Source organism: Pelophylax lessonae (genome assembly GCF_965119305.1).
Source record: "Pelophylax lessonae genome assembly, chromosome: 3".
In the NCBI taxonomy this organism is placed as follows: domain Eukaryota; kingdom Metazoa; phylum Chordata; class Amphibia; order Anura; family Ranidae; genus Pelophylax; species Pelophylax lessonae.
In genome coordinates this window covers 285,568,607-285,593,210 of record NC_138770.1, presented here as the reverse complement: position 1 = coordinate 285,593,210, position 24,604 = coordinate 285,568,607, and the positions used below count along the sequence as shown (strand labels likewise).

General features: G+C 45.5%; 1 pseudogene across 1 annotated transcript in view; it reads left to right on the top strand.

Annotated features, from left to right (window-relative positions):
- Positions 1-1,720: 1,720 nt before the first annotated feature.
- Positions 1,721-24,604, top strand: part of LOC309550473 — a 64,491-nt pseudogene continuing 41,607 nt past the window's right edge. Inside the window, exons 1-2 of the transcript in view lie at positions 1,721-1,780; positions 12,752-13,383. The product of the transcript in view is annotated as an uncharacterized misc_RNA (transcript). The remainder of the gene's footprint in view (positions 1,781-12,751; positions 13,384-24,604) is intronic.

Sequence of the window (24,604 nt, the reverse complement as noted above, 5' to 3'; positions counted from 1 at the left end):
CACATGCTCCCCTCCTATTTATGTGCAATCCCAGGATGCATTGCAGGAATGCCCTCCCACTGAAACTGACATAAAACAGAGTGTGCCACTGGCTAGGTTTCCTTCACTGTCCAATGAGCTCCCTCATTGGCTGCAGTGGGGACACTGCCTCAGACCCAGTGAATTACACTTGGAAACATGTGACAGGCAAAACTAACAGATCAGACCCTCCTGATAAGCAGAAAAGGGTCACATGTATGTTTTGCCTAGCACCTACCTAGGAGGGTGGTACATCTATTATCAGCTTTATCCTGTGCGCAGTTGCTTTGGTGTTTTATTACACTATTTTTACTGTGTTTAAAACAGCTGACCGTCCTCTCTCAGCGATGAACAATCGCGGGTGTACGGTGGCAGTCGCGGCTGCTGGCCCCGTATATCGGCATCCCCGCTGTCTAGTGGGGGTGGGAGCGCGCCGGCCCCTCCAGCACCACGCGCGTGACCGCTGTTGGTTCATGCGGGAGAGGCAGCCTGCCGCAGTTAATCTGCAGGGGGCGGTCCTAATGTGGTTAATAGACTTAACTGTACTTCTAGGTATTGATAAAGCCTTTGATTTTTTTTTTTTTTTTTTGTATCCATCTCCTGACTTGTGCCTGTCCAAAACTATCCGGGAGATATTTTGACAATGCCTTGCCACCCATAGTTGATTGTTTGCTTCAGTTGCACTACCGGGGAATGAAATGCTACAGGAAAGCGATTTTCATACTGAGCTAATCAAAATTACCCCAGCTGATCACAGTGGAAAGTCAAATGGCTTTGAGTGCCATTGAGAATGTAATTGGCTACACCCGATTGAGTTTATGGGTCATCTTTAGGAGGTGGGTGATCGTTTTTCCAACACATTGATTCTGTTTTTGATTTTTGATTTATTTATTTTGCTATGACATGTTGGTGTTATATCTTTAGCTTGGAATGTTAGACCTTGCACATGAGTAAGTACAGCTGGATAAAAACTGTCTGTCTTCGTTTCAAGCTTCAAAGCAACAAAATGTGATTATTTTAAAGGGGGGGGATGATTATTTTCTGTACCTGCACATTCCCATCTACAAGGGACATATGTAGTTACCATTTCTTTGCATTGGGGGACACAAATCATGGTTTTGTGGTGCTCCCCTTTGGGATGGCCTCCGTGCATTCTCCAAGTTACTAGCCCTATTCCTAGGCCGGTGAGACCATTTGGGTTTGCGTAGCATCTGGACAACCTGCTTCTGTGAGTGGACTCCCAGGCTTTTCCGGGGGGGTTCCCAGTTGGGAGTCAATAAACAATGTCACAGTAGTGACCTATACCAACCACTACAGCAAAACGCATAGTGCAGCAGCAAGGCTAGAAGCATCACGGCTCTCCCATCAATCCACATTCAAGGAGTCGAGACTTAGCAGGCAGCGTACCTCAGTCACCAGTGTTGGATAATTCATGTAGGATATTTTATATACATATACACCATTTTTTATATGTACATAGGCCATAAATCATAGCCTACAGTGCACCTAACACCGCTTGCAAAAGTTGCATTTTTTTTACATATCAAAAGGGCCAAAGCAGTTATCTAAAAGGGATTGTAAAATGTAAATTGTTGGCCGATTTATGTAGAATATTATATATGTATGTGGATGTATGGTGATGGGTTCACATACAGACATTCTGGGACAGACCAGTGACAAGTTAATTTAACACATCAAAAGGATGTTAATGTTTTGCAAGGCCACATTGGTATTTGGAAAAGAAGAGACTGACCCAAACCAGGTATGCTCTACATATCAAAAGGACAGATAATGACTTGAGGGCCAACCTAATTATTAGTAAAAAAAAAAATGCAACTTGGCTGCCAGCTGTGTTAGGCCATAAATCATAGCCTACAGTACACACCTATGCGCATATTATAAAAAAAACTGTATATACCGTGCATTGCGAAAGTATTCGGCCCCCTTGAACTTTTCGACCTTTTGCCACATTTCAGGCTTCAAAGATAAAGATATAAAACTGTAATTTTTTGTTAAGAATCAACAACAAGTGGGACACAATCATGAAGTGGAACGAAATTTATTGGATATTTCAAACTTTTTTAACAAATAAAAAACTGAAAAATTGGGCGTGCAAAATTATTCAGCCCCCTTAAGTTAATACTTTGTAGCACCACCTTTTGCTGCGATTACAGCTGTAAGTCGCTTGGGGTATGTCTCTATCAGTTTTGCACATCGAGAGACTGAAATTTTTGCCCATTCCTCCTTGCAAAACAGCTCGAGCTCAGTGAGGTTGGATGGAGAGCGTTTGTGAACAGCAGTTTTCAGTTCTTTCCACAGATTCTCAATTGGATTCAGGTCTGGACTTTGACTTGGCCATTCTAACACCTGGATATGTTTATTTGTGAACCATTCAATTGTAGATTTTGCTTTATGTTTTGGATCATTGTCTTGTTGGAAGACAAATCTCCGTCCCAGTCTCAGGTCTTTTGCAGACTCCATCAGGTGTTCTTCCAGAATGGTCCTGTATTTGGCTCCATCTATCTTCCCATCAATTTTAACCATCTTCTATGTCCCTGCTGAAGAAAATCAGGCCCAAACCATGATGCTGCCACCACCATGTTTGACAGTAGGGATGGTGTGTTCAGGGTGATGAGCTGTGTTGCTTTTACGCCAAACATAACGTTTTGCATTGTTGCCAAAAAGTTAGATTTTGGTTTCATCTGACCAGAGCACCTTATTCCACATGTTTAGGGTGTGTCTCCCAGGTGGCTTGTGGCAAACTTTAAACTTTAAACAACACATTTTATGGATATCTTTAAGAAATGGCTTTCTTCTTGCCACACTTCCATAAAGGCCAGATTTGTGCAGTATACGACTGATTGTTGTCCTATGGACAGTCTCCCACCTCAGCTGTAGATCTCTGCAGTTCATCCAGAGTGATCATGGGCCTCTTGGCTGCATCTCTGATCAGTCTTCTCCTCTTATGAGCTGAAAGTTTAGAGGGATGGCCAGGTCTTCGTAGATTTGCAGTGGTCTGATACGCCTTTCATTTCAATATTATCGCTTGCACAGTGCTCCTTGGGACGTTTAAAGCTTGGGAAATCTTTTTGTATCCGAATCCGGCTTTAAACTTCTCCACAACAGTAACTTGGACCTGCCTGGTGTGTTCCTTGTTCTTCACGATGCTCTTTGCGCTTTAAACGGACCTCTGAGACTATCACAGTGCAGGTGCATTTATACGGAGACTTGATTACACACAGGTGGATTCTATTTATCATTAGTCATTTAGGTCAACATTGGATCATTCAGAGATCCTCACTGAACTTCTGGAGAGAGTTTGCTGCACTGAAAGTAAAGGGGCTGAATAATTTTGCACGCCCAATTTTTCAGTTTTTTATTTGTTAAAGTTTGAAATATCCAATACATTTCGTTCCACTTCATGATTGTGTCCCACTTGTTGTTGATTCTTCACAAAAAATTACGGTTTTATATCTTTATGTTTCAAGCTTAAAATGTGGCAAAAGGTCGCAAAGTTAAAGGGGCCGAATACTTTCGCAAGGCACTGTACACACTTAGGCACATTTCACCCCCGATACCCCCCCCCCCCCCCAGTTAACCCCTACAACCCCTGTCACAACACACACTGTATACTGTATATAGCATTTTCCTATATACCCGTATAAGTGTGACTTGTGACCAGGTTTAGCGTTTGCGGCCCTTCCTTTTACACTTAAAATGCCCGCCACCCCCCCATAAAGATTTAACCCCCTGATCCCCCCGATCACCCCCAGTTAACCCCTTCCCCCCTGTCACATTGCACACTAATACACACGTAATATACTGTTTTACTGTATTTTGTATTAGTGTGATTGTGACTTGAGTTAGCGCTAGCGAGTTTGTTTCTGTCCCAAGTGGGTTTAGGGTCCCCGCCACCCCCCCCATAAAGATTTAACCCCCTGATCACCCCTACACCCCCTGTCAGAACACACACTGTATACAGTATATAGCATTTTCCTATATACCCGTATAAGTGTGACTTGTGACCAGGTTTAGCGCCTGCTTTTATCCTTAGTATACCCGCCGCCCCCCCCAATAAATATTTAACCCCCTGATCCCTCCTGATCCCCCCCCAATCACCTCCAGTTAACCCCTTCCCCCCTGTCACATTGCACACTAATACACACGTAATATAGTGTTTTATTGTATTTTGTATTAGTGTGATTGTGACTTGAGTTAGCGCTAGCGAGTTCGTTTCTGTCCCAAGGAGGTTTAGGGTCCCCGCCACCCCCCCAATAAAGATTTAACCCCCTGATCCCCCCCGATCACCCCCAGTTAACCCCTTCATTGCCCTGTCACAGTGTCACTTTTATAGTGTACAGTTTTTTTTCTGATCACTATTATTAGTGACACAGGTGACATTAGCTAGTGTTAGCGTCAGTCTAAAATAGCGCAGATCCCCAGGGCATAGTTAGAAATAAACCCTTGATTACCACACACACACGCACATACACTTCCATTACTAGTATAGTGTTTGAACAGATCAATATATGATCTGATCAGAACTATACTAGCATCCCCATAGTTTAGGGTTCCCAAAACGCGGTGTTTGCACGATCAGCACTGATTCCTGCCAGCATCTGCGTTTAACCCCTCTGCCCACCCCACCCCAACCCCCAGGCAAGTGTAGTAATCAATAGATTACTGTCACTTACAAAAAACACAAAACCGCTGTGTTAGCAGAGTCAGGCCTGATCCCTGCTAGCATTAGCAGTTTTTTTTGGTAGCGGTTGAAATAGTCCTTGACAACCAGGTGCTTTTATTACCTGTGAGTCACACTACTGTACCGGTAAATTTAGTTACTAAAATGTCCAAACGGTGCAGTAGTGCAGAGGCTTACAGTATACTGACCATGTCAGATAAGAGCGATGGGGAAGCCTCACTGGCAGAATCAGGGTCAGTATACAAACCTGATGACAGCAGCCGTTCTCTGACAGATAGCTCCGACGACAGATCGGTCCCTGTTAGACCCAGGTGTACCCGACCCCATTCTGGAGTTCTTGAGATGCAGGAATCGAAGGGTGCTCGTATGGAGCAGAGTGTCAGTGCTAGTGCCGCTCATCCTTCTGGCGGCCTGGCAATCGCCAGCGGCCTAGTACACCCTGGACCTAGTACAACCAGCACTGCAGTAACACTTGGTGACGTGGCGAGTCCCGTAAGTGCAGTTGAAGCTGGTGCGGTGGCTAGCACGAGTAGTGGCCCGCAGCCACTGCGTATTCGAAGATGGGCTCTAGCCCATAGTGCCCTCCCTGATGCTCTGGCATATCCCAATTGGCAACCCACTGATTCTACAGTGCTTCCCCCATTCACTGCCCAACCGGGAATCCACATGGAGACAGCTGGTTTTACGCACCTGAACTTTTTTGAGCTGAAGATCTTTTCGGATCTATTGTGGATCAATCAAATTTATACGCACAACAATTCATCGCCGCCAACCCAAATTTGCCCCTTGCCAGACAATTCGCCTGGAAACCAATAATGGTTCCTGATTTTAAAATCTTTCTGGGCCTTTCCCTGAACATGGGCATAACCAAAAAGAGTGAATTGTGGCTATATTGGTCCACTAGCCCACTTCACCATATGCACGTGTACTCCATGTCCAGGGCGAGATACGAGTAAATTCTGCGATTTATGCATTTCAAGGACAATGAAATCTGTCGTCCTCAGGGAGACCCTGAATATGGTCGGCTCCACAAAATTCGGCCCCTCATAGACAACTTCAATCAGCGATTTGCAGCCTTGTTTATCCCCGAACAAGTTGTCTGCGTTGACGAGTCCCTGATTAAATTTACTGGCCGCCTTGCTATGAAACAGTACCTCCCCAGCAAGCATGCCAAGTACGCGGTCAAGCTGTACAAGCTCTGTGACAGGGCCACAGGCTATACAGTTAGTTTCCGGGTCTATGAAAGAAAAGATAGCTGTGTGGAGCCCCCCAACTTCCCAGACTACATAGGGAGCAATAGTTTGGGACTTGGTGTCACCCTTATCCGGAAAGGGGTATCATTTGTACATGGACAACTTTTACACAAGCGTGCCACTATTTAGTCACCTTCTCGTTTTACAAATTGGCGCATGTGGCACCGTGCGACCTAATCGCCGGGGCTTCCCCCAACGGCTTGTAAATTCCGTCTTAGTCGGGGGCGAGAGAGCCTGCTTGAAAACTGACAAATTGCTTGCAGTGAAGTGGAGGGATACACGGGATGCTTTCGTTCTGTCCTCCCTTCACCCAGACACGACAGTCCAAATTTCTATGGCAACTGGCGTTATGGAGAAACCCCTCTGTGTGCACGAATATAACCTTAATATGGGAGGGGTGAACCTTAACGACCAGCTTTTGGCGCCGTATTTAGTTGCCCGTAAAGCCAGACACTGGTACAAAAAAGTGTCTGTTTATTTATTCCAACTGGCTATGCTGAGCACCTTTGTCCTATACAGGGCGTCAGGACGAACCGGATCCTTCCGAGAATTCCAGGAAGAGATCATCAAAGCCTACCTGTACACAGGAGGTGTTCCTGTCCAACTTCCCCTTCCAGATGCAGTGAGCCGGCTGCATGAGAGGCACTTTCCATAAGTCCTCCCGCGTAACCCTACCGAAAGACACCCCCAAAGAAGATGTTGTGTCTGTAGCAGGCGCAGATGTAGGCGTGACACCCGTTATTTTTGTCCCGACTGTCCTGACCAACCTGGTCTCTGCATCAGGGACTGTTTCCGTCGCTACCATACACTAGTGGAGTTTCTAGTGTAGGGTACAGCACGACACAGTGTAGGGCACACAAACAGGTTGTAAAAGCAGTCTAGCGGCTAATTATCTGCTAGGATCACTTTTACATGTAAGCCGACCACTGGCTGTAAAAACGATACCAAGACGATGCCTAAATCTGCAGGCATCATCCTGGTATAACCACTCAAAGTTCAGCCACGTACCAGTACATTGCTGGTCCTTTGGCATATATTGTAGGTTTTTTTTTTTTTTTTTTCATGCAGCCTGTGGGCTGAAGGAAAAAAAAAAGAACCTAACAGAAATCTCCACCAGAAAATGTGAAGTACATCCATCATTTGCCGCCCAAAACATCCAAACCCACTTACTAATGATGGGTATACATGACAAATTCCATGTATACCTATTGTTTTTTTAACTGGCGGTATCGGACACCACATTGACCACACCCCTCGGAACGCTGGCTTGCTTCGTACATCTGCGGGATGCCGCGGTTTTAATGTTTTCGCCTGTATTCGTCTACCCATATGTAAGTGCAATTTTAATAAATGTTTTATTCCACTAAACTGGATTACGCTATGATCTTCCTTAATCTTCCTTCCTATGTGTACAATATCAAACACTGTTGGAGCTGCATATGAGTCCACCGCTTCACCCTTTGCATTTGGAGTCAAGGTCGATTACTGGTCTATGGATCTAAGCCCTTATCCCTGTGTGTGTGGAGGCAAGATTGAATGCTGATTTCCCACAAAGCTTCTTGTGGCCTATCCATTAATTTGGGGGCCCATATATTCTGGTAAGCAGCCATCTTTCATCACCTCTCACGGGTGTCTTCCCTTCTGCCTCATTATCTATCGGGATTCTATCTTTGGATAACAGCTCTCCACCTATTATCCATTCTAGGACTCATGTTTTTGAACTTTATCACTTGTATATATTTTTAATAACATATATTTTTAATAGCACGTTTATCTTTGATTTATGTGGCACTCACAACACATTTTTTGCTTTGTTTATTAGCGCTACACTATTTGGTTTACACTAGAGGAGTTTTAGTGTAGGGTACAGCACGACACAGTGTAGGGCATACAAACAGGTTGTAAAAGCAGTCTAGCGGCTATCTATCTGCTAGGATCACTTTTACATGTAAGCAGACCACTGGCTGTAAAAAACGATACCAAGACAATGCCTAAATCTGCAAGCATCATCCTGGTATAACCACTCAAAGTCCAGCCACGTACCAGTACATTGCTGGTCCTTTGGCATATATTGTAGTTTTTTTTTTTTTTTCATGCAGCCTGTGGGCTGAAGGAAAAAAAAAAAGAACCCAACAGAAATCTCCACCAGAAAATGTGAAGTACACCCATCATTTGCCACCCAAAACATCCAAACCCACTTTCTAATGATGGGTATACATGACAAATTCCATGTATACCTATTGTTTTTTTAACTGAGGTGCTGAAATCACCTCCTACAGCGCTGCCATCAGAGATTTCCATATATGCTTAGCACAAACACTGTTTGTGTCAGAATATATAAAATCAGTGTGGCAGCTGATGAGTGTACCTGCAAGGCAAACTGGTTAACAATAGAATAGAAATAAAAGATTACATTGGTACCTGAAAAGTAAAAAATGGCTACCAATGAAAAACAGTAACAAAGTACAGTAAAAGTAAAGTATTAAGAGTAGAAGAGCAGAATAAGAACAGAAAAATAACTCAAACTACAACTATTTTTGGCTTTTTTATTTTATATTTTTTTTTGTAACTTTTTTTTAATTTTTTTTCTAACTTTTTATTTTTCACTTTTTTTTTTTCTTCAACTCAACTGTAACATTTCAGGTTAGGGTCTCTCAAAATGACGATAGCCATCGAACATCTTTCGAGACCCTGTGTATGTGTGCCCTACACTGTGTCGCGCTGTACCCTACGCTAATACTCCACTAGTGTGTGGTAGCGTTGGAAACATTCCCCGATGCATAGACCAAGGCGCTCAGCATAGCCAGTTGGAATAAATAAACAGACACTTTTTTGTACCAGCGTCGGGCAACTAAATAAGGCACCAAAAGATGGTCGTTGAGGTCCACCCCACCCATATTAAGGTTATATTCGTGGACACAGAGGGGCTTCTCCAAAACACCAGTTGCCGTAGGAATTTGGACAGTCGTGTCTGCATGAAGGGAGGACAGAACGAAAACATTCCGTGTATCCCTCTACTTCACTGCAAGCAATTTGTCTGTTTTCATATAGGCTCTCTCCCCCCGACTAAGACTGGAATCTACAAACTGTTGGGGGAAGCCCCGGTGATTTGGTTGCACGGTACTACATGCGCCAATTTGAAATGGAAGAAGACAACTAAAAAGTGTCACGCTTGAATAAAAATTGTCCACGTACAAATGGTACAACTTTCCGAATAAGGGTGACACTAAGTCCCAAACTATCTTGTCGCTGCTCCCTATGTAGTCTGGGTAGTTGGGGGGCTCCACAGTGCTATCTTTACCCTCGTAAACAAGATGCAGACTACTTGGGGGGTAAACAAGGCTGCAAACCGCTGATTGAAGTGGTTTATGAGGGGCCGAAATTTGTGGAGCCGGTCATATCCAGAGTCTCCACGAGGACGACAGAGTTCATTGTCATTGAAAAGTGCATGAACTGCAGAATTTGCTCGTATCTCGCCCTGGACATGCAAGCAGAGAACACGCGCATATGGTGAATTGGGTTAGTGGACCAATATAACCGCAACTCACTCCTTTTGGTTATGCCCATGTTAAGGGAAAGACCCAGAAAAGTTTTAAACTCTTAAACAATTATAGGTTTTCAGCCAAATGGTCTGGCAAGGGACGAATTTGGGTTGGTTGCAATGAATTGACCAGCATATAAATTGCTTTGGTCCACAATAGATGTGAAAAGATCTTCCGTGAAAAACAGCTAAAACAAATTAAGGGGAGTAAAATTGGCTGTTTCCATGTGAATTCCGGGTTGGGCAGTGAATGGGGGAAATACTGGTGCTGTAGAATCTGGGGGCTGCCAATTAGGATATGCCAGAGCTTCAGGGAGGGCACTATGGGCTCTACTGGCCTGTCTTCGAATTTGCGGTGGCTGCGGGCCACTACTCGTGCTAGCCACCGCACCAGCTTCAACTGCACTTATGGGACTCGCCACGTCACCAAGTGATACTGCAGTGCTGGTATGTCTAGGTCCAGGGTGTACTAGGCCAATGGTGCTTGCCAGTTCACCAGAAGTGTGAGCGGCACTAGTACTGACACTCTGTTTCATATGAGCACCCTGCAATCTCTGCACCTCAGCAACTCCAGAATGGGGTCGGGTACACCTGACCTTAGCAGGGACCCATCCGTCATCAGAGCTATCTGTCAGGGAGCCACTGCTGTCTGCAGGCTCGTATACTGACCCTGATTCTGCCAGTGAGGCTTCCCCATCGCTCTCATCTGACATGGTCAGTATGCTGTAGGCCTTTTCACTAGTGTACCACCGTTTGGACATTTTAGCAACTAAATTTACAGGTACAGTAGTGTGACTCACAGGTAAAAAAGCACCTGGTTTTCAAGGCCTATTTCAACCGCTACCAAAAAACTGCTAGTGCTAGCAGGGATCCGGCCTGACTCTACTAACGCAGCGGTTTCGTATGTTGTGTTTTTTGCAAGTGACAGCAATCTTTTGATTACTGCACTTGCCTGGGTGGGGTGGGCTGGGCAGAGGGGCTAAACGCAGGTGCTGGCAGGTGTCGTGACCGATCCTGCTAATGCTGCGTTTTGGGAACCCTAAACTATTGGGGACGCTAGTATAGTTCTGATCAGATCAAAGATATTGATTGGTTCAGATACTATACTAGTAATGGAGGTGTATGTGGTAATCAAGGGGTTAACTAATATTTCTAACTATGCGGCGGGGATCTGCGCTGTCCTAGACTGACGCTAGTGCTAACTGTCACCTGTGACACTAATAATAGTGATCAGAAAAAAAAACTGTACACTGTAAAAGTGACACTGTGACAGGGCAATGAAGGGGTTAACTGGGGGTGATCAGGGGGTTAAATCTTTATTAGGGGGGGGATGGCGGGTATCCTAAGCCTACTTGGGACAGAAACTAACTCACTAGCGCTAACTGAAGTCACAATCGCACTAATTCAGAAAACCGCTATATACTGTATATAGTGTGCGATGTGACAGAGGGTCAAGGGGTTAACTGGGGGTGATCAAGGGGTTAAATCTTTATTGGGGGGGTGGCGGGTATCCTAAAGGCCCGTACACACGTACCGATCTTCGGCCGACAGAACGTCCTACAAATGTTCGCGGCTGGCGTGTTTGTTGTTTGTCTGTTGAAAAGTGCTCAAAACTTGCCCAGGACATTTGTCTGCCGACAGAAAATGGCGTCACTACGTTCCACGCACGTTCGCCGCTACAAAAGAGGAAGTGAGTGTTTGGCCGTGACCCTTCTGGGCATCTCGCGCTGATTTCGGTAGCATTTGTTTGGTTGACGACATTTCACTATTTTCCGAGACATCGTTTGAGAATTTATTATGGCGACCGTGAATTAGACCGTTGCTGTCGTTAGTGTTGGAGTTTTGGCTCTGAGACGACGTACGAGCAATAGGAAGAAGAACCGGACCTCCTGGACGAAAAATTGGTTGCTTAACCGTGATCAATTTTCTCATATGTCCTTGCTGAGGGAGCTCCAGGAAAATAATCCTGATGACTTCAGGAATTATTTGAGGATGACGGATCCCATCTTTTACCGTCTTCTTGCCCTGGTGTCCCCCTATATTCTGAAGCAGGATACTTGTATGCGGCTTGCAATTACTCCTGAGCAAAGGTTAATTGCGACGTTGAGGTATCTTGCAACAGGGAGAAGCCTGCAGGATCTGAAGTTCACCACAGGCATCTCCCCCCAAGCACTTGGAGTCATCATCCCTGAGACCTGCTCTGCCATCATCAAGGTCTTGCAGAAGGACTATATCAAGGTATGTTTGTTTTTTTACATTACATGTATTAGTCGTTTCACCCGAATTATGATGTTTTTGGATGTACAGCAATTGACACAGGCCATTATTTGTAAACTACCCTCTGTCCGCATGCACATAGTAGTAAAGATGTAGATTATCTTAACCATTTGTAAAATTACCCACTAACCACCCCACCATTCTCTCCTATGTGTCCCTAAACGCATTGCCTGTTAACAGTATGTAGAATTTTTGTAATTTTATTCCTTTCCCTCAAACAATTATTCCTTGGCCAATGTTTTATTACCTAGTTTATGATTTATCTAAAATACATCAGTCCATCCATTCCCACCTATGATTGTGTATGTTTATGTAATGATGTTAAAACCTTCACTGACCACAAGCCCTTATTGATGTATAAATGCCCAGTTTTACTTACCCATCCCCCACCCACATGCTAAATCTCAAAGTCAGCATATACCAAAGCTCAAGCTCAGAGGTCTTCAAACTACGGCCCTCCAGTTGTTCAGGAACTACAATTTCCATCATGCCTAGTCTGTGAATGTCATAGAATTACAAGGCCTCATGGGATGTGTAGTTCTGCAACAGCTGGAGGGCCATAGTTTGTAAATCTCTGCTCTAGCTGGTGAGTATAATGGGCCATACACACTATAAGATTGTCAGAACAATTTATCCTTCCGATTTACCAAAACCAAATAATATGAGGTCCAGCAAACACTTTCAAATCCTATGCAATCTGGTAGGCCCTTGCACTACATAGAAAAGGTAAATCTGCAGGAACAAGTCTTCAGAGAATCTTATAGTGTGTATGGCCCTTTACAATATAAAAACAATAGGAGGTTGAAAATAAATGTATGTAGATGTTACATCCCCTAATCCAAACGTTTGCCTTCCTGTTGTTTATATTTTTAACAAGTTGCATAAGCATTTAACAGACAACTGTGTGTGTAATTAATAATGTGATGTGCTCAAGCACAATTTTTTTTTTTTTCCCCACAGTTTCCTTCAAACGCAGAGCAATGGCTGGAGATTTCTGCTCAATTTCAGGAGAAGTGGAATTTTCCCAATTGTGGGGGTGCTATTGATGGGAAGCACGTCCGCATTGTCCCCCCTCCGAATTCCGGCACATTTTATTATAATTATAAAGGTTTTTTTAGTATAGTCATGCTAGCCATAGTTAATGCAAACTATGAGTTTATTTATTTGGATATTGGCAAAAATGGCCGCAATTCAGATGGGGGAGTTATTGAGCAGACGGAGTTCGCTCGTCGTCTAAAGAACGGCACTCTGAACCTGCCATCCAGGGAGAAAACTGTTGAGGGTATGAGCTTTGTGTTTATCGCAGATGATGCTTTTGCGCTTGGGGAGCATCTCATGAAGCCCTACCCTCAGAGGAACCTCACCCCCCGACCAAAGGATTTACAACTACCGGTTGTCCAGAGCTCGCCGAGTTGTGGAGAATGCCTTCGGGATAATGGCCAACCGGTTCCGAATATTCCTGACGTCCATACACCTGGCACTGTACAAAGTGGATAATGTGGTCTTGTGTTGCTGCATTTTGCACAACTTCCTACGCAGGAATGTACACAATTATGTTTTGCAGCAACTGGATACTGACCCTGCTATGCCAGGTACAAGTGGAGAGGCCCAACCTCCTGACCAAGTGGAGTCCATGACGTCAATGCAAGTTGGACAGTCAGGATTGGCATCACACAGGGCCCGTCAGATCCGCCAGGAATATCTGGACTATTTCTTGGGGAGAGGAGCTGTGTCCTGGCAGCAATCAATGTCACACACACATTAATGTTGTTAAAGATTTGACACACAAGATAAATGTCAGCGATCTATTATTTTTGAACACATTAAACAAAAATTGCTATGATTCTGTATTGTGGATTCTAATCATTTGGGCACATATGGCCAACATAATTTTTGGTGTAAATCATGCGTTATATGTGTGACTTTGGAAGGGTTAATACATTCATCAGTGGGTTTCTTTGCTGTAGTCTCTCACCAGCTGATCCAAAGTGATGATGGCCATGTGTTATTTTTGAGCCAGTGGTGTAAATACAAGGGCCTTCTGCACACCACAAAATTTACACAAACCCTGTCACATTGAGAACTAGGTCACACCCAAGGTTCATCTAATGTCACCTTACATTGGTGGTTATTGTCCAGAAGTTGCCCATACTATATATTTCATATAATACATTAGGGTATTAACAACGTACCTACACCTGTTATGTTGTGTTCATTTATGACATCCTTCTCACTGCCCACCAATGTTAGGATATGTCAGTGTTATGTGAAACTTGATCATTGTTCATCTCAAAGTGTTATATATATAGGTAATGGAAAGTGAACTAGAGCAACGAACAAGCAATACACTAGAGATTACACTGATCTCCCTACACTGATTGCTACTGGCAATATCAATGCCATATTGAATCCTAGGACTGCTAGTACCTTGAGTGTTGAGTCACACTTATGCGATGTGGGAAGTCTGCGACTTTGCAGCCTTCCAGCATTGCATAAGGGTGACCCGCCACTTACTTTTTGCACAGGATTGTATTCCACAAGTGTTAAGCACTGTGCGATCCAATCCAGATACATCAGAAATAAAGGGTCATGTGCGACTTGTATGCGTGTTCAGTGCGAATGTAGCCATACAAAGTGTATATGTCTCAATTCACACTGCACATCTGATGGCATGTAATATCGTAGCGCACTGCTCCTTTATTACATGCGATCAGATGTTCATGCGAAAATCAGCTATACAGTTTGTATGGCTCAATTCGCACTGCACTCGCACAAAAGTCGCACATGATGCATTTATTCAGCCGCATCAGGATAGGATCGCACAGTCGTTCAAACTTGTGTGATCCGATCCTGTGTGAAATGTCAGATCGCACTGTGATATGCGTTAAAACTGGGGGTATCTTTAACATTTCATTGACACCTCCAGCAACTCGCATATGGCAGTGTCCAAAATGCTTTCATTAACATGTAAATATCGGAATAGGACAGCCATCATACATTTAGTGCTTCTTTACACAGCTTTAGACCTCGACCCCCCCAACGAAAGTCTAATAAAGAATTGAACATACATTGTTGAATGTAAAAATGTTTTAGTATCAAACATTCACCGGGTTAGGGTATTGTAAAGTGCTTTTCACAAACTTGGGTACACTCTTTAACATCTGAGTGTAATTAAAATGCCATAAAACCTTATAAAAAATTTGTAACATCAGGAACATCCCAATACAAACATTAAAAACGTACGAAAATTGTGGCTTAAAATTTGCCAATCATGTCCACAAAATTGCGCATTTTGATTTGTAAGGCCGTTGCAGTCTCCTTTATTTGTTCCAGGTCTGCGCAGCATTGGAGAGCCTCACGGGTCAATTTGGCTAATGTGCAACTATGTAAAACATGGTCTGTAAAAAAAAAAAAAAATGAGTCAATGTGAATCACCTACATGAGGTCATAATAATAGAGAAACATTTGGTGTCCAGGTAATCTTAAATTCCTCTTGAGTTAATACCTACCCTGTTCTTATGCTCTTTTGCCCTAGGCTCTTCTTCTTCCTCCTGTCCTCCTCCAATGCTGTTGCTGATGATTTTGCCGGTCTCCTGAGCTTACTATATATTCATTAGGGGTGTGAACGCATGATGACGTCATTGTGAGGGCATGGTCGTAATGTATATATATTAAGATGCAGAGACCAGAGACGGGCAGAATGCACGGCAACAGCATGGGAGGAGGACAGGAGGAAGAAGAAGAGCCTAGGGCAAAAGAGCAGACAACATAAGAGCAGAAGATTGGACAGCAGAAGAGTGGAGAGGAGAAGATCCAAAGAGCAGAGTGGAGAAGACCGGATGAAGATATTTAAGAACATTTCATAAACGTCTCTTGTCGTTATTCACATACACTTCCATTTATGTGGTTAATGTGTAGGGGTACTATGTACCCCATACCCATTCACATAGTGATTGGGGTCTGGGATCTGGGGGCCACCCTTTGTTAAAGGTTGCTTCCAAAGTCCTAGGAACCCCCTGGCCGCATGACCCCCCAAAACCACCAGACAGGGTTGTGAGGATGAGGCCCTTGTCCTCCTCTACATGGGAGCAAGGTGCTTTTGGGTGTGCGGTGCAGAGGCCCCCTGGCCCAAAGCAATAAAACCCCCCCATGTTGAGGGCATGTGTCCTGCTGTGGTCCAGGGGGTGTTTGGTCCGCTTGCTCGTTCTCTTTCCTGGCCTGACAAGCTGCATGCTCGGATAAGGGTCTGGTAGGGGTTTTGGGGGTAACCCACGCTGTCTTTTTGTCGTGGGCATACCCTCAAACTCGATACCACACACCAAAGGCCTGGTTGTGAACTTGGGGGGGACACCCACGGTGGGTTGCTCAATTTTTCTGTGTAGTTCCCCCTCAAAAATCTTCACAGCGCAAGTGGCCCCGCAAGTCAGAGCATCCTGATCCGACTTACGGTGCCACTTCCATTCAAATAAAGAGGCTCCCATAGGGAACTAGTGTTGACAATTGGAGGCTAAAAATAACACTGATAAAAATCATTATGAAAAAACCTACGTGGGCACACAATTGGCTCTTGGACACTTGGTCCAGGATCCTCCACATTTTCGGATGTGGCTTCCACGCTGCTTGGCAAGTTGCCAGGAGATCTGGGTTCTGATCTGGCTGGGGATGCCACATCCTGGCATGACGCAACATCTGCAATGTAAATTTGTAAGGGAATACAAGAATATAAGGTTAAACAATCATTGCAAATACACATATTTCTATGATCCCACTACACAAAAATCTGTGCCTACCAACCTTCTTGTTGCTCTGGTGTCTGGTCACTTGTTGTCTCCACCAGAATCACCTTAGGAATAATGTCTTCATCTACATAATACAAAAAAGTTGCCATATCATAAAAGTCACAAGAGGTACATTTGTTAGGACATGGTGCCCTGCTTGATAGCTCTTTTAGTAACAAATATGAAGACATGTACATGGTTATCTACGAAAAATATGGTACAGTAATGTTTGACAGTGCATAGGAACCAATTACCTTTAGTCGAATCTGTGCCACCATCTGGGCCCATGTCCTCATCTTCTTCCTCCACTGCAGATGGAGCTGCCAAACCTCTCCTCCTCCTTTCCCATAGTTTGGCACGGAGTTTTCGTTTTTCTCCTATTTAAAGGTTTGATTAATAATCTGTGATTAATAGGAATGTTTGCAGAGAAGATTTGTGCAGGAAAGAACGTTCATTGCAACGCAATACATATTTCTCTATCGCTCATTGACAGACGTAGTCCTCGGTGATTCAACACCCTCGGGTTATGCTGCCCTCTACAGGAGTAGGACTAGACAGGAAAGAAAATGTTCTGGCCACACCCTAGGGGCAGTCCCAGAGGGTATATCCTCTCACTTCCTGCTCTAGCAAATCAGTTTTTTTCTGTCTAGTTAGGAGTAAGGACCTAGATACCTTGCTGGGATCTTCGGTCCTGGCAGGATTTTTTTCTTAGAAAAGATTTTTTAGACAGCTTTTTTCTCCAGTGTTCCTGTGAGATCTTCAAGCAAGAAAGCTGAACTGGGCGACGGGCTGGATGTTGAGATCCAGTGGTCACCCCAGTTCAGCCTACGAGCGCGTGCAGGCCATAGCTCCGCGCTGGGTCGGCCGCGACATAGTCCCACTGGATGGGGACTGACCCTGCGAGTTAAACGTCTCGCTGAAACGCCAAAGACCATGAGTCATGGCGTCCATATTGGTCAACAGCCCTCCTACCTCGGTGGAGAGGGGTACTGTCAGGAGTTGGCGCCCGCCTGGTTCCGGTATGGTGAGTAGTATATTCCCCCTTTCCCCCTGACGGGTCTTGTGGTGAACACGGGCCCCTCTCTGTAATGGTAAGGATGGGTTCCCCTCTATCCTATAACATGTCACAGATCCCCCTAATTGAGTGTGATTTTTGTGTACAAGAAGCCAGGAGGCTTGGTTTGGGAGCTGACAATCTAATTGTAAAGATGTGAAAATGATTGTAGTCAGTGGCAGTACTAGAACTTTACTGTGATAGTATAAGGTATCCTACCTGTCAGTAGCCACAGGGCGATGTCTATACATGTATACTGCATCCCAGATCATTCCTCCAGCTAGCAGATGCCTCCCGACGGCCACGGACCGCATACGGCCCGCCAGGGTCCGGTACCGCCGACCACGCTGACCACCATAAGGGTGAAGGGTTGTGAGGCCGAGATCCTTCTGCAGACATGCCGCTATTCTGTGCAGGCCGCCGCCATTGTCTGGTAGATCGCACGAGGCCGCCATTTTGGTGTAGCCTCGTGTCTCCAGCATGGGGGCGGCCATGTTTGAGGTGACTCAAACACCTTGTGGAGCCAGGGGGAGGCACCGGCAGGCGTGTTAAGGGGCGGAGCCGCCTCCTTTACCCAGGAAATAGGGCCAAAGACTTCCTGTCTGTAATAGGACAGCACTGAACAAGCTGATGAAAACTTCTGTGCATCAGGGATGAGCCTTGGGGTCTCTCTCTCTCTGTGGGGTCCAAAAAGGCAGGTAACACTGAGGGGCGCTGTTGCGACTGGGGGACACAAAAAAAAAAAAAAGTTTTTTACTTTGTCATTTTTTGTCGCTGGCAAGTGTCTTGTATAATCATTGACCCTGCCGCATAGGTATCCCCACCTGATCCCCTCAAAGTGGCCGCAGGACCCTCCAGTACCCCACTTGTTTTTAATGCATTATCGGCAGTTTTGGAGTCTTTGGTATCCCGGGTGGAGGTGGCCTGTCAGGGACGGGGGTCAAGTAGCGACCCCCGCCTACCCCTATTGTTTATCAGATACTTCAGATACAATGCAGTTGCAGGTCCCTCCTAGGGGGCTGTTGTCTCAGGTAATATCTCCTCAGCAGTGAGGAGCACGTTTCTGCCTCCGCCATAGCACAAGAGTGGTGGATGCACTAGTTGTGTCCGTCCGGGAAACCTTTAGTCTTGAGGTTACACCGGCAGAGGTAGCTGAGACTGAGATTCCTTTTTTGGTACTTGTTAGCCTACCAAAAGGGTGAAGGATTTTCCTTTACCAAATGGGGTCGTTTTGAAACGAACTCCTGTTATTTCCAAACGCATGGCTAGGTGCTATCCGTTTGAGGAATTCCTCTTTATAGGATAGACGGTACCACCTGCTGTCTTGCCACAGACTGTTAGGATAGAAGGACCTCGTAACTAACGAGGACCTTCCTTTTCTGCTCATAAGAGTTGTTCGTTCCGCGAGGGCGGGCGATAAGGCGAAACCCTCCAAAGCCCCTTTAGAGGGGTTTCAAAGGGCGCTGGTTGGCTAAACAAAGAGTCCGGCTCAGCCAAGCCTGAAGAATATAGCCTGATGCGCCCCTACCCATCTCTGGGGTGGGGGGGTTGTCTTCACCAGTTTCTGGAGGACACTGGATCGAGTTTCGATCACTTCCACCGGTGCGATTCTTCCCTTCTAACATTGAACGGTTTTAGGGGTTCTATTCGAACCTATTCACAATGCCCAGGAAAGAGGGCAAGGTGCGTCCAAATCTGGACTTGGGAAGAGATAGAGTCCATCCGTACAGTGGTGGCCTTCCTGCATCAGGGGGATTTCCTGGCGTCCATAGACATTTAGGAGGCCTATCTTTATATCCCCATCATCGCAGGACATCAGCGTTTTTTCGCTTTCCCAAAGATCATCCCTGGTTCCCACCAGGAGACTGAACTATCTGGGCCTAAGGTTGGATACATCCTGGGCAAGAGAGTTTCTCCTTGCGGAGAAACTCCAGAAGGTTCAGTCAACGGTTCGGATGTTGCTGTCCGTCAATTGGCTGGGACTGATGGTGGCCTTCTTAGAGGCAGTACCGTATACCCAGTCTCATACCCGAATTCTCCTGAAGGAGATTCTTTTTTAATGGAATCAGAATTCCGATTCCCTGGACAATCGGATCCGGTTGAGCGAGCGGACCAGGAAGTCTCCGATGCTCAACCAGGGGAAGTCATTTCTTCCGATAGTATCCAGATTACCAATAGGGTATCGGAACTGAGAGCGATCAGATTTTGTCTAAATTAACTGGATCGAGCAGCTCTAGAGCAGCCCGATTCGGATCCAATCGCATATGGCCTCTTCATCCAGAGGTTTTTCACTAGCTGTCCCTTCATTGGGACATCCCGGATGTGAATCTGTTGGCACCTTGGCTCAACAGAAAGGTGCGGAGGTTTGTAGCTCGCACCGCGATCCTCTAGCGGACGTAGCAGAAACGCTAATCGTCCCGTGGGGGCAGTATCAGCTACGGCATGCCTTCCATCCTCTCAAGTTGCTGCGGGAACTTCTTCGCAGGATAGAGGTGGAGGGAATTCCAGTTATTCTGGAAATTCCGGACTGACCTGGTCGAGCCTGGTACGCCGACTTGGTGAGGCTAGTCGCGGACGCTCCTTGGAGACATCCTCTCAGGGAGGATTTGCGGTCTCAGGGACAGATCTTCCATCTTGCTTTACAGTCGCTGGCTTAATGGCCTGGCCATTGAGACCCAGGTACTGAAGGACAAGGGAGTGTCAGCTTCAGTTATTCCTACTTCCAGTTAAAGCAAGGAAAGCGACTTCCAGCACATGGAAGTCTTATATTGCGTGGTGTGAATCTCTTGGATTTCCCCCACATACCTATTCGGTGATCCGAATCTTGGTCTGTCTGCAACAAGGGGTTGAGCAGAAACTATCCTTGAGCATGATTAAGGGTCAGGTTTTCAGCGTTAGCAATCTTCTTTTTAGAAACCTTTGGCTAATCATTCCTTGGTGCGGAATTTCATCCAGGGGGTGCGACAGCTGGCTCCGCCAGTGCGCGCACCCTTACCGCCTGGGATCTTAATTTAGTGTGGTCGGTTCTTCAGAAACTTCTCTTTGAAGATATCAGGGAGATTCCCTTGCTTACATTATCCCAGAAGGTGGCCTTCTTGGTGGCCATTACTTCTGTACGCAGGGTGTCAGAACTGGCCGCATTATCCTGTCGTTCCCCAGATCTGGTGGTTCATAGGGATAAGGTGGTTCTTCTTCCGAATCCATCCTTCCTTCCTAAAGTGGTTTTCGTAAGACGGACTCACTTTTGTGATCACGGATAGCCCTTGAAGGGGATTGCCTGTGTCTGCCGCGACCATATCTAGATGGATCAGTCAGACGGTGGTACAGGCTTATTCTATTAAGGGTCGGAATCCTCCGTTCCCTGTTAGGGCGCACTTCACTCGAGCTCTCAGTACTTCCTGGGCCTATCGCCATCAGGCGTCAGTGGTCCAGGTATGTAAGGCGACCACCTGGTCGTCGGTACATACCTTTACAAAATTTTATAAGATTGATGTGATGGCATCGGCGGATGCCTCATTTGGCCGCAAGGTTTTACAGGCCGCAATTTGAGGAGACCGGTGGTCTACCTCGAGGGTTTTTTTCTGTTGAAAAATTTCTGTTGAGTCTCATCACTGAGGATGAGCATGGTAAACTTCTAGTTGGCACCGGTTGGGCCTTCTAGATTGGATTTGATTTCCATTTTTCCCACCCCTCATTTGTGGTACTGCTTTGGGACGTCCCGAGGGTGTTGAATCACAGAGGACTACGTCTGTCAATGAGCGATAGAGAAAAATGGATTTTTGTAAAATCTTACCGTAAAATCCTTTTCTCTTAGTTCATTGACAGACGTAGTACCCGCCCCTCTGTTTTTAAGTTGGGTTGGGTTAAATTCTCTAAACACTGCTTTGTGACATAACTGATTTGCTAGAGCAGGAAGTGAGAGGATATACCCTCTGGGACTGCCCCTAGGGTGTGGCCAGAATGTTTTCTTTCCTGTCTAGTCCTACTCCCGTAGAGGGCAGCATAACCCGAGGGTGTTGAATCACCGAGGACTACGTCTGTCAATGAGCTAAGAGAAAAGGATTTTACGGTAAGATTTTACAAAAATCCATTTATTTTTAACTATGGCTTCCTGACTTTTAATGTCATATACTAAAACATCAACAATAGATCGATCTAATCACGACATGACAACTAAAATGAGTAATCTAACTTTTTACATAGACATTATAATCTAGACATGTTAATACAACATACACAAAATTATAAAAAACATATTGCATGTTTAAAAAAAAAAACTTACTTTTTTTCAAAATCCGATGGATTTGGCCCAGCTGATCCTGCTCACGGTGTTTCAGGTCGGACCACCGTTTCCGAATCTGATCTTTCGATCGCTCCACACCGAATTTTTTAAGCAAACAGGCCACCACCTTATCCATGATGCCATCTTTCCTGGCATTGGGCCGGTCGTAATTTGCCAACTTGCCATCATAGTCCATTTTTTCTAAAATTCCGACCATCTCCACCATTTCTGCCTTTGTCATGGGTGTAGCCCTTGATTTTCTGGTGGCCCAATCACTTCGGCCCCCACTTGATGAACTCTGAGATCTTTCAGACATTCTTCTTGATTAAAAGATTGTTCCACTGCTTCAGGTGTGTGTGTCGCATGTAGGCCTGATCTTCGGCGCGTACACACCCCTGCACAAGCCCGCCACTGGAGGAGGAGTTGACGCATGCGCTGTATTTAAAGGACGCCAGATCTTTCGGCCGACGATTCGCTAGTGGACATATCGAGGGTTGGAGCACGATCGAACGGCGAATCACGACTTTTCCCCACAAACAAAGGTACGACTTTTTTATTAGAAAGTGTGTGTTTTGGGCCCTATACAGCTTTTACTATGAATATCTTTATTATGTCCCAAAATACATGCTATTTTAATATGTTTTGTGTTGTGTTGTGTCTTGCAGGCATATACTGTCCTGCAAAATGGTGGACAATTACACCACCCACAACTTTCTCATCAGTTTCATTGATGAGTTCAGGCAACTGCCCTGTTTGTGGAAAGTCAAGTCGGCTGAATATAAAAATAAGGAACTAAAAAAACAGGCCATTGACCATTTAGTGGCCTTCTACAAGCCCGTCTGTCCTGGGGCAAATGCTGACTATATACGGCGAAAAATAAACAGTATTCGCAGTGCCTACAGGCGGGAGGTTAAGAAAATTGAAGACTCCACCCAGTCTGGAGCAGCTGCACAAAATGTACATGTACCACGGCTGTGGTACTTTGATAACCTGCGGTTCCTGGCAGACACCTTGGAATCGAGGCCTTCAATTTCTACGCTGCCTTTGACTTCGGCAGAGGGCTCCGTGTCTGTTGATCCCAGCCAGGATGAAGATATCCTGGAGGAGAGTTTTACTCAGGTATGGCATTTCACTATATATTGTCCGCTAAAAATGTAATCATGTAACAAAATTATAAGCTAAAACATAATTGACCCTTTATGTAAACTGGCATAGCAAGGGGTTGGCATGACAGGCAACCGCCAGGGGCGGAGGCCAAGGGGGTGGGTCGCAAAAACATTGGCATTGTTTTAGTTCTTTTTTGAACAATACACTCAGCCTGCACACCCCAGAACCCCCAGTTTGCAGGCGGATTCATGCAGGTGTAAAACATTGAGAGCTGCTTCATGCAGGTGTAAAACATTGAGAGCTGCTTCATGCAGGTGTAAAACATTGAGAGCAGCTGAGCCAAAAGACCAGGAGACTGAGACTGCCTCTCACTGCATCCCCAGCACACCTCTGGTCTTACAAACACTGCTGCATCCCCAGCACACCTCCGGTCTTCCAAACACTGCTGCATCCCCAGCATACCTCCAGTCCTAACAAACACTGCTGGAGCATCAGCATTCCTCTGGCTCAACCTTTTTTAAAACAAAACTAACAAACTAACAGCTCCTGCAAATGATACATCCATCCTTGCTTCCATGTCTCTGGTCTCTCACTCTGGGTCAGCAAGGCAGGTGGCTTCCTTATTCCTGTTTCCCTGCACCGCTTCACCCTCAATGCCCTACATCAAGCCCTCTGCAAGTTCAGGCCCCTCTCTCTCTGAAATCCCCCTCCTCTCTCTCTCACACCCCCTCTTTCTCTCCCTCTCTCTATCTCTCACCCCTCTCTTTCTTGGTTTTCACACCTGAGACAATGATTGCCCACTAGAGAGCTCTACACTGGGCAAACAAGGGACAAATGAAAAACATTTAATGCCCTTTTACATTTTTTTTGGGGGGGGGGGGTTACATTTTTACATTGATCTTGGGGGGGGTTGTTGCCAAATACAGCTCCTCAACAAGGGCACTGGAGACCCTAGATACGCCACTGTATGTAAAGTCTGCTATTTGTTCACAATAATATAACAAACATGACTTTTTATATACACTATAACATTCTAATCAATTGTTCATTTCATCAACAGGGAAGTGTTACTGAGGAGGAGCCAGGTTGCAGCCAGGAGCCTGGGGAGCCTGCGGAACTATTTCCAGCACCACCTCCTCCTGCCAAACGGAGGCAAAAGAGGAAGCACGTGGATGACCTCACTGACGAATTTATACATGAGGCCAACATAGCCCTCCGTAGGAAACCGGAGGCCAATGAGTCCTTCGGCAACATGACGGGCAAAATTTTAGATAAGGTGGACCTCAGGCAGTGTCAGTATGCCCGCAAAATGATTCTGGATGTCCTGCAAAAGGCGGAAAACGGCGTCCTTACAGAGCACAGCCACACGTGCAAAGGAGCACCCATGCCCTCCACCTCCACAACAGCCACCACCTCGCCAAATGCCACATGGCCAGTGGCAATATGGCCAGCAGGATCCAAACCTGCCCTCATGGCAGCCTGATTATAGCTATCACCAACTTTAATTTGTGTAACCCCCTATTATTTATTTTACCCCTGTTTGGCAGTTTCTAATTTAATTTAGTCCAAATGGACCTTTTTATGTTTATTTT